Consider the following 10,310-nt stretch of genomic DNA (forward strand, 5'->3'; position numbering starts at 1 on the left):
AAGATGGTCTCAATATCCTGATCTAGTGATCCGCCCACCTCAGCCTCCCAAAGTGCAGGGATTACAGGTGTGAGCCACCGTGCCTGGCCCAAAGCATAGCAATCTTAAAAGCATGTATCGTTATGAATATTGGGACATCTGGACTTTCCATCATTGTAAGAATGTGTCTTTTGCAGGTATCTTCAAGCTGTTTCCTGAACTGTAAACATCTCATGACTGTGAGTTGTGACAAGAATGGAATGCGCCTTGTTAGTCTCAAGATGAGCTGAACTCAAAATGGCATCACCCTGGCTCTGCTATGCTCCTATTTCCCTAACATAACCCCCAAAATTATAACTGGACAGATCCCTCTCAAAATCTAAGGTTTTGCTCATTTTGCATTGCATTACCTGATCATCTTGACTCTTGGAGGCATCAAAAATTACCTTGCATTATAAAAAAAATTTTAGCATTGATGTTTAATATCTAGGTAGGAAATAGTCTCTTTTGACTCCATGGCTCATATCCAGGTGATGCTGATGCAAGGGGTGGGCTCCTAAGGCCTTGGGTAGCTCCATCCCTGTGGCTCTGCAGGGTCCAGCCCCCACAGCTGCTTTCACGGTAGGCGTTGAGTGCCCCGGGCTTTTCCAGGCACATGGTGCAAGCTCTTGGTGGATCTACCATTCTAGGGTCTGGAGGATGGTGGTTCTCTTCTCACAGCTCCACTAGGCAGTGCTCCATTGAGGACTGAGTGTGGGGACTCCAAGTTATCTTGGGACCTCCAAAGGAGAATTCACCCATTTCATATAGGCATTTGCAGGCAGAGATAAATCCATGGCTGGGCTCCAGGCTTTAAACAATCTAATCTGAGATTCTTATGGAACGAAGTTCTAGCAAAGCCAATTTAAAAAGAGAATAATTATTCTTGCTGCACTTTATGCAAATAATCAGGCCAAGTATAATATGACTAAAACTTATTTTGCAAACACATTGGTCCTACCATGACTTGTCTTTGATTAAAAATGAAAGACTGGAGAAAAAATATTATAATACACCTGCTATTAGGTTCTAGTCTTGTCTGTTATTTTTGAGTTTTTTAAATATGATTTTTACAACATGGACTGAATCTTAAACCTTTTCTGGGCTGCAAGTCTCCCAACTAATGTTTGGAAATTTTTCTTCCATTTTTCTAACTTAAACTTGTGAAAAGAAAATAAAAACTTGGGACCCCAATTTACTATACCAAAGGGACAAAGTTAAGCTGAAACTGAGTCATGCAAGAAACTGCCTTTCCTTTTGTTTCTAAGCAGACAGCTACAGATAAAAGGTTAAGTATCTCCACAGGTCACTACTCTATGTTCACCTTATCTTATGCAAAGTTCTGTCTTACTGAGGGCAAGACAAATACATAATTTACTATTCCCCTACCTGCTCCTTTTCTCTTGCAACATGTGATTCAGTAACGTGACCATACCCTCCCTCTTCCCTTCCAGTCCACTTTTCTCCTTTACATATCGAAGCCCTCAAAATCATCTTTGGAGAAAGACACAGACCTCTCTTCTGGGTATATCCTTAACCTTGGCAAAATAAACTTCTAAATTGATTGAGACCTGTCTCAGATACTTTTTGGTTTACAAACTCAATAGAATTGCTACTACCTTTTTCCGAAGGCCCTGCAAGCTGAAGCTTATTCCTTGTGATACACGTGATAAGAACATGTCAGATTGTCACTGCCTTCCTCCTCTGTAACTAAGATACTTTGAGTCTAACATCTGGATGGATTATGCCCACTATTAACATTTGTTTTTCTCCTGTTTATTCCATTTTTGGGAAGTGCCTTTTATTAAAAGTCTGTTTGCTTTATATTTCAGGCAACAGGAGACTGGTTCTCTGGACTATTCACCTAAATTAACGGCATCTGATCTCTTATAAGAATTATCGAACTCTTTGGGAGGCCGAGGCGGGCGGATCACGAGGTCAGGAGATCGAGACAATCCTGGCTAACATGGTGAAACCCCGTCTCTACTAAAAATACAAAAAATTAGCCGGGTGTGGTGGTGGGCGCCTGTAGTCCCAGCTACTCGGGAGGCTGAGGCAGGAGAATGGCGTGAAACCGGGAGGCAGAGCTTGCAGTAAGCCGAGATCGCGCTGCTGCACTCCAGCCTGAGCGACAGAGCGAGACTCTGTCTCAAAAAAAAAAAAAAAAAAAAAAGATCAAACTGAGCTTAAGTATGTTATTATCACTGGGTATTATTTAATTTTTTAAAATAATTATTTGTTATATTCAATAGGAGTATGGATGGTTAAAATTTATGTCTTCCAGGTTTCAACAGTGCCTAGTCTCTATAGGTCTTTAGAGCAGTCAGGAAGAGATCTCCATGCCCTGCAAGGTTAGGCAGGAAGTAGCTTCAGCAGGAAGTAGCTTCAGAAGATGAGATCTTTGGACCTTTCTCCTTAAGAATAAGGAGAGTGAAATCTCTCAGTGGCGAATGAGACGGAGTAGTAATGGGGCTGAGCTTCAGCTCACCCCCACTAGAGCATTATTTCATGCATCCTCACTGATCACAAAACCTATGACACTACTTCCCTGATGCCATAATGTTTGAGCCATGCCTTTCACTTTAAGAATGCTAGGAACTGGCCTTAGGCAGTTTGGTTCCAAGAACAGAATGTGTCTTACTCAGCTTTACATCTCTAGCACCTGGTCCAGTGCCTGCCACATAGCACTGGGTAAATATTTGTCGAACTGAACTAAATTGGGAGTATCACACAGAGAACCTGGAGCTTGACTAAGAATTGAGAAATGCATTTCCGGTTAATGGTTTCCATCAAGTTTCCTTTGGGACTTAAGTGATATGAGATATCCCTTTCACCATGCAATCCACCCCAGACATTGATGAGCTTGTCTTAATAAATAATGGTTCACCTGTCTCTTGCATCACTCTGAGACATTAGATGAACTCTTGCCAGATGCAGCATATTCCTTGTATCATCTAAAGAGTTATGGCTATTAGACATTAGCGTTGGCCAACTTGAAAATCTTGGGTTACAGTTTTTTTTGCATTATCTTTTTTTTTTTTAAACGGAATCTTTCTCTGTCACCCAGGCTGGAGTGCAGTGGTGCAATCTTGGCTCACTGCAACCTCTGCCTCCCGGGTTCAAGGATTCTCCTGCCTCAGCCTCTCAAGTAGTGGGGATTACAGGTTTATGCCAACATGGTTGGCTAATTTTTGTATTTTTAGTAGAGACAGGATTTCACCATGTTTGGCCAGGCTGGTCTCGAACTCCTGACCTCAAGTGATCCAACCACCTCACCCCCCACAGTGCTGTGATTACAGGCATGAGGCACTGTGTCTGGCCTCTTTAGAGTCTTGATAAATAGTTTTACTAAAGCAGGAAAAATAACTTCTCTTAGTCATGTTGTTTTAATAGTACCTAGTCTGTCCTGCTGTAACAGAATACCTGAGACTTTATATTTACAATATTTATTTATAATCAACAGAAATTTATTGGCTCATGGTTCTAGAGGCTGAGAAGTCCAAGACTAAGTGATCAGCATCCAGTGAGGGCTTTCTTGCTGTGTCAGCCTGTGACAGAAGAAGAGACATTGAGAGAGAGAAAGAATGCAATAAAGTGACTGAACTCATCCTGTTATGTGGAGCCCCCTCCTGCATTAATCCATTTGTGAGGGCAGATTCCTTATGGCCTAATCGCCTCTGATTAGGCCCCACCTCCCAACACTGTTGCATTGGGAGATTACATTTCTAACACATGCTTTTTGGGGCTACATTCAAACCATAGCACATGCAAATCCTGAAGCTATTGACAAAGCAAGCGGGGAAAGTCAGCAATGCCCTTATTAGAATGTATTCTGGATCACCTTGTGTGATACTGTGATTTATAATGAGAAATATATACTTGAACTTCAACCCCATTTCTGATACAGAGCTCCTACAACCCTGAGAATTTTCTAAGTGGTAAAAGTGAAAAAAGCATCTTGATTTTCCTAACAAGCCCCTTTCAACCACACTAAAGTATATGTTAATTAGGTGACTTTTGGAAACCCCCTCTGGGTGGGGGACTGGTTGCCAAGAAGCCAACCAAGTGATTAGAGGATTACAACTTTCAGCCCCACACCCCACCCCCATCTCTAGGGGAGGGGAGATGAAGCTGGAGATTAGGTTAATTTCAATGGCCAGTGATTTAATCAGGCATGTCTACATAATGAAGCCTCCACAAAAACCCAAAAGGACCAGATCCAGATCGGTGAGGATGTGGAGGTGCCGAGAGAGTAGCATGCCTGGAGAGGGCATGGAAGCTCCACACCCCTTCCCATATACCTTGCCCCATACATCTCTTTCATTTGGGTGTTTCTGAGTTGTATCCTTTTATAACAATCTGGTAATCTAGTAAATGAAGTGTGATATAGTTTGGATACGTGTCCCTGCCCAAATCTCATGTTGAATTGTAATCTCTGGTATTAGAGATGGGGTCTGGTGGGAGATGATGGGATCATGGGGGCTGATTTCTCATAAATGGTTTAGAACCAACCCCTTGTTGCTGTCCTCACCATAGTGAGTGACTTTTCATAAGATTTGGCTGTTTAAAACTGGGTGGCACTGTTACTGGAAAGGGATCCCCATCTATATCCCAAGAGAGGGCTCTTGAATCTCCTGCAAGAAATAATTTAGGGTGAGGCCAGGTGCAGTGGCTCATGCCTGTAATCCCAGCACTTTGGGAGGCTGTGGTGGGCAGACTGCTTGAGCCTAGGAGTTTGAGACCAGCCTGGCCAACATGGCAAAACCCCATCTCTACTAAAATTAAAAAAAAAAAAAATTTAGCCAGGCATGGTGGCACATGCCTATAATCCCAGCTACTTGTGATGCTGAGGTGGGAGGATTGCTTAAGCCCTAGGAGGTGGAGGTTGCAATGAGGCGACATGGCACTCACTCTGTCTCCAAAAAAAAAGAAAAGAAAAAAAATTGGGGGCACAGAGCAGCCCCAAGGGCTACTAGTTGCTCTTTTTAATGGTTATTTCTTGATTATATGCTAACAAGGGGGTGGATTATTCCTGAGATTTCTGGGAAAGGTGTGGGCAACTCCCAGAACTTAGGGTTTCTCCCCTTTTCAGACCATACAGGGTAACTACCTGACATTGTCATGGCATTTGTAAACTGTCATGGCTCTGGTCGGAGTGTAGCAGTGAGGACAACCAGAGGTCACTGTCGTCAACATCTTAGTTTTGGTAGGTTTGGGCTGGCTTCTTTACTGTAACCTGTTTTATCAGTAAGATCTTTGTGACCTGTATATCATGCTGATCTCCTATCTCATCCTGTAACTTAGAATGCCTTAACCTCCTGGGAATGCAGCCCAATAGGTCTCAGCCTTATTTTACCCAGCCCCTATTCAAGATGGAGTTGCCCTGGTTCAAATGCCTCTGACATATTTCCCCTCTTCCTTTTATAAGAGAACCCTTAATCCTAAGGGTTGTACAGGGATAAAGATGTATCTTCTGTAACTTCTTAAGGCTGAATAGAGGCAATGATATTCCTGACTATTAGGGTCTTTTGCATTCAGGGTAGAGAGGAGCTCAGTCAGAAAGCATAGGCATGGTGAGGGCCATTCATAACTCTGAGAAAAGGTGATATCTGGAAAATTAATAAGTGTTCAATTTAAGAAACCATTAAGTAAACTTATCCTGCATCTCTAAGCAAAGAGTACAACCACAATATGTTCCACAACAGCAAAGCAAAATAAGTAAAATTATCCCAAGTAAACGAAATAAGAAGGCTTTCCATGAACTGGGCAACTGTTGAAACCAAGCTGATATGGGGACATTAGCTGATTCCAAAATGTGACCAGAATTAGAATATTGATCCAGATTTTTACATTACCCATCCCTCTTGTTTCTTCTGAACTGCAGCCAGAGCTCACTGGTTGGTTCACAGAAATAAGTAGGGTTAGTCTAAATTGCAGGAAAAAACTAAAAAATAACTGATGAGACTAGAATCTAAGAACAAGTTTTTGAAACATAATTTTTCTCTCTCTAGTCTCCGATTTTTATTAAAAACAAATCATGGCAAGACCAATTTGCTTTATTATACTTGGCCTGATTATTTCTATAAAGAGCAGCAAGAATAATTATTGTTCACATAGGCTTTTAAAATTGGCTTTTTTTTTTCTTTTTTTTGAGACAGGGTCTCTCACCATTGCCCAGGCTGGAGTGCAGTGGCATGATCTTGGCTCACTGCAGCCTCCACTTCTAAGGTTCAAATGATTCTCCTGCCTCAGCCTCCTGAGTAGCTGGGATTATAGGCACCTGCCACCACACCTGGCTAATTTTTGTATTTTTAGTAGAAGCAGGGTTTCACCATGTTGGCCAGGCTGGTCTCAAACTCCTGACCTTAGGTGATCCACCTGCCTTGGCCTCCCAAAATGTGGAATTACAGGTGTAAGCCATGGTGCCTGACCTAAAATTGGCTTTAATGGACTCTGTTCCATCAGGAATCTCAGATAAGAGTCTTTTTAAAGTTAAGCACAGCCATGCATTTATACCCTCAAATACCTGTGAGTTGGGTGAATTCCTCTCCTCTTGAAGTCCCAAGATAACTTGGGGACCCTGGGACTGTAAGAAAGTGATATTCTTTACTTACCACAGGTCAGAAACCCTGTACAGGGACTGTGTAGACAAGGTATGAGGCCAGTTTTCCCAAGGGGCTTTTATTGGCTTTATAAGTCAAGTTTGATTCCTTAAAGGAAAGTACACCATTCCAGTCAAAGCCTTGGTAAAATAACCAGTATCTCCAATTGTGTCTTGTTACAAAAGAAAACGAATTCTTATTGCACTTATGCAGATAACTATATTGCCATAAATTAAGAATACTCAACAAATAGTTTTTAAATTCTGGATAAATCAGGTAGAGAGAAACAAATATGCTCCAAATTGTGTTCACAGGTATTCTTTACTCAATTGTTAAAAGCTGTAAACAGTTCTAAAGAAAAGTCTCCTTAACTCTGAAAAACAAAACAAAGGATCAGCAACATTTTAAGCAAAAAGTCAAAAAAGGTTACTTCATTCTTCTATTAGTTCAGTCCACGCAGTTAACTTCTGTTCTACTTGATATTCATCAACATTTCATCTCTCCATGAACACTGAAAGTTTTTTTCCTCTGTTCTAATGTCACAGTCTCCAAAGTTATCAGAAACTTGCATTCAAGAACACCTGTTAGAGTCCTATAGCTGATTACAAACCACCTTTTAAAGAGGATCAAAACAAGACCATCATTGTTTGTGGATGACAAAATGTCTTAGGACAGCCACTATTAAAGCCACAGTTGACTAGGAAATTTTGGTTCCTTCTGTGGCATAAACAATTTTACATAACAATTATAACTATTAATAACATGCACTGTTATGTTAGAATTGTATACTTTTTGAGCACATACCAATAACATATTTATACATATACAGCCCAAAGAAAGCCAAACAGCATCTCATAGTTGACAATGTTTCCTGCATGCTTTTATACCAAATGAGCCACACTTTACCATTGCATTAATGCATTATTGATGTCAAACCCAATCCTTAATAAAACCTTATAGACAAATCTATCCAATTTTAATGTCTGACCAAAAGGTAAGATTCTCATAGATCTTTTTTCTAGCCTTTACAATTTTTGTTAAAGAGCAGATCAATTCTCCGAGAGAAAACCTCATTGTGCTTTTATTTGAATATTCAATTTATGGAAAAACTGAATAATATTCCTTTAACTTTAGCCAATATTTTCACACATAGAATTTCTTTTACAAGAATAATTTTTCACAAACCTTCCATAACTTGTCCAAAGCTTTAGATTTATCCTAACTTAATACAATCCTTTAACACTTTAATCTAGGCAGAAAAATCCACATTCCCATGCCTTCTTAAAATCTTTTGCCAAAAGTACATTTTACTTTACTTATACACCTTGCAAGTAAAATTGTTTCTTCAGTAGCCTCAATTACATGTTACAGTGTTAACTCTTAACTTTTACTTTTGGTGAAAAACCTGGTTAATGAGTGATTTATTTATTTTTATTTATTTTTTTAAGATGGAGTCTTGCTCTGTTGCCCAGGCTGGAGTGCAGTGGCATGATCTTGGCTCACTGCAACCTCCACCTCCCAGGTTAAAGTGAATCTCCTGCCTCAGCCTCTCTAGTAGCTGAGATTACAGGCACCCACCACCATGCCCAGCTAATTTTTGTATTTTTTTTTTTTTTTTTAGTAGAGACAGGGTTTCACTATGTTGGCCAGGCTGGTCTCAAACTCCTGACCTCAAGTGATCTGCCCACCTCAGCCTCCCAAAGTGCTGGGATTATAGGTGTGAGCCACTGTGCCTGGCCAATAAGTGATTTTAATTAGGTACCAGGTGTGTGTGGAGCCTAGGACCCAGAGAGAAGTACAGATAAGGTCTGACTTTTCTCAGCATAGCCAGGGTGTATGCATAGCTCCACATGTCCCCAGGTTTTATCTAGAATTTAATGCTCCAAAGTAGGTAAATTGAACAATTTTCAAAAGTCAAAGAAGCAGTTTATGACCTTAAAGCATTAAGCAAACCTAATACCTGACCTGCATAATTTAGACCAAATGCCTAAATTTTGAAAACATTTTTGTTTTACCAATAATCTTTAAAACTGTGTTTCCCAAAGCTTACTAAAGTCATGTGAACCAAAAGGCATTAAAGTTTTTATTTTTCTGACAAAATATTTGATTTAAGCACTTATTATTTTTAAGCCAATTAATCAAAGCTCTTTCATATAGAAACATTACACACATAACACATATAAATACAAAGACAGAAGAAGATCCAGTAGTTGAAAGATTTTTCATTTGCCAGTTTCCTAATTGGATTACTGGCTTCAGGGTGGAGCCCTTGGAGGAACACAGCCAGGAAAGCATGCCGTTTCTACAGCCTAATAAGTAGGCACAGCTGGAAGCAAAACAGATTCCCAAAAATTAAGGGTCCCAGATCCAGATCCTGGATCCCCAAAAGAGAGATTCAGCCCATCTCCCATGGGAGTCTTATCTCTCAGTGGGGGTGGGGTCATTTCCATACCTTCTAGGTAGTCAAGAGCATGCTTCTCTAATCCAAACATGCAAAGAGCCATGTATTCCCCCATAACTGCCATTAGCTATCCCCAAAAGTATATTCCTACCCAGTTGTTATACTAGGTAGAGCTTATACCAAAGCTCTCTAATAATGTAAAGTAATTTCTGATACCCCAAAAAGTTAAAAATATCAGATAATGCAATGCAAAACAGGACAAAGCCTTAGATTTTGAGAGGAATCTACCCACTTTTATTTCCTGGGTTTCCATGAAGACAACAGACATTTTTCCCCAAATGGGATCTGTGGTGCCTCCTATTACTGCAACCTGTTTTATCAGCAAGGTCTTTATGACCTGTGTCTCGTGCTGACCTCCTGTCTCATCCTCTGACTAAGAATGCCTTAACCTCCTGGGAATGCAGCCCAGAAGGTCTCAGCCTTATTTCATCCAGTCCCTATTCAAGATGGAGTCGTTCTGGTTCAAACGCCTCTCACAGCACCTCAGTCTCTCTCTTGCTCCTGCTCTGGCCATGTGAGGTGCCTGCTCCCCCTTCACCTTCACCATGACTGTAAGTTTCCTGAGGCCTCCCAAGAAGCTGAGCAGATGCCAGCACCATGCTACCTGTACAACACGCAGAACCATGAGCCAATTAAACCTCTTTTCTTTACACATTACCCAGTCTCAGGTATTTCTTTTTTTTTTTTTTTTTTTTGAGATGGAGTCTCACTCTGTTGCCCAGGGTGGAGTGCAGTGGCACGATCTCGGCTCATTGCAAGCTCTGCCTCCAGGGTTTATGCCATTCTCCTGCCTCAGCCTCCCAAAGTGCTGGGACTACAGGCGCCCACCACCACGCCTGGCTAATTTTTTGTATTTTTAGTAGAGATGGGGTTTCACCATGTTAGCCAGGATGGTCTCGATCTCCTGACCTCATGATCTGCCCACCTCGGCCTCCCAATCAGGTATTTCTTTATAGCAATGTGAGAATGGACTAACAAACATTACCTGAGTTCTGTGAGCTGTTTTAGCAAATGATTAAACTCAAGAAAGGGATCATGGGACCCTCTGACTCATAGCCTGTCAGAAGCACCAGGTGACAAGCTGGACTTTTGATTGGCAACCGACTGTGGGGTAGGTATTAACTTCAGATAGATCATGTCAGAACTGAATTGAATTGTAGGATACCCAGCTGGTGTCTCCAGAGAATTGGAGAATTGCTTGGTATAGGAACCCCTGCTACACACACACA

Source organism: Pan troglodytes, chromosome 19 (assembly GCF_028858775.2).
Source record: "Pan troglodytes isolate AG18354 chromosome 19, NHGRI_mPanTro3-v2.0_pri, whole genome shotgun sequence".
In the NCBI taxonomy this organism is placed as follows: domain Eukaryota; kingdom Metazoa; phylum Chordata; class Mammalia; order Primates; family Hominidae; genus Pan; species Pan troglodytes.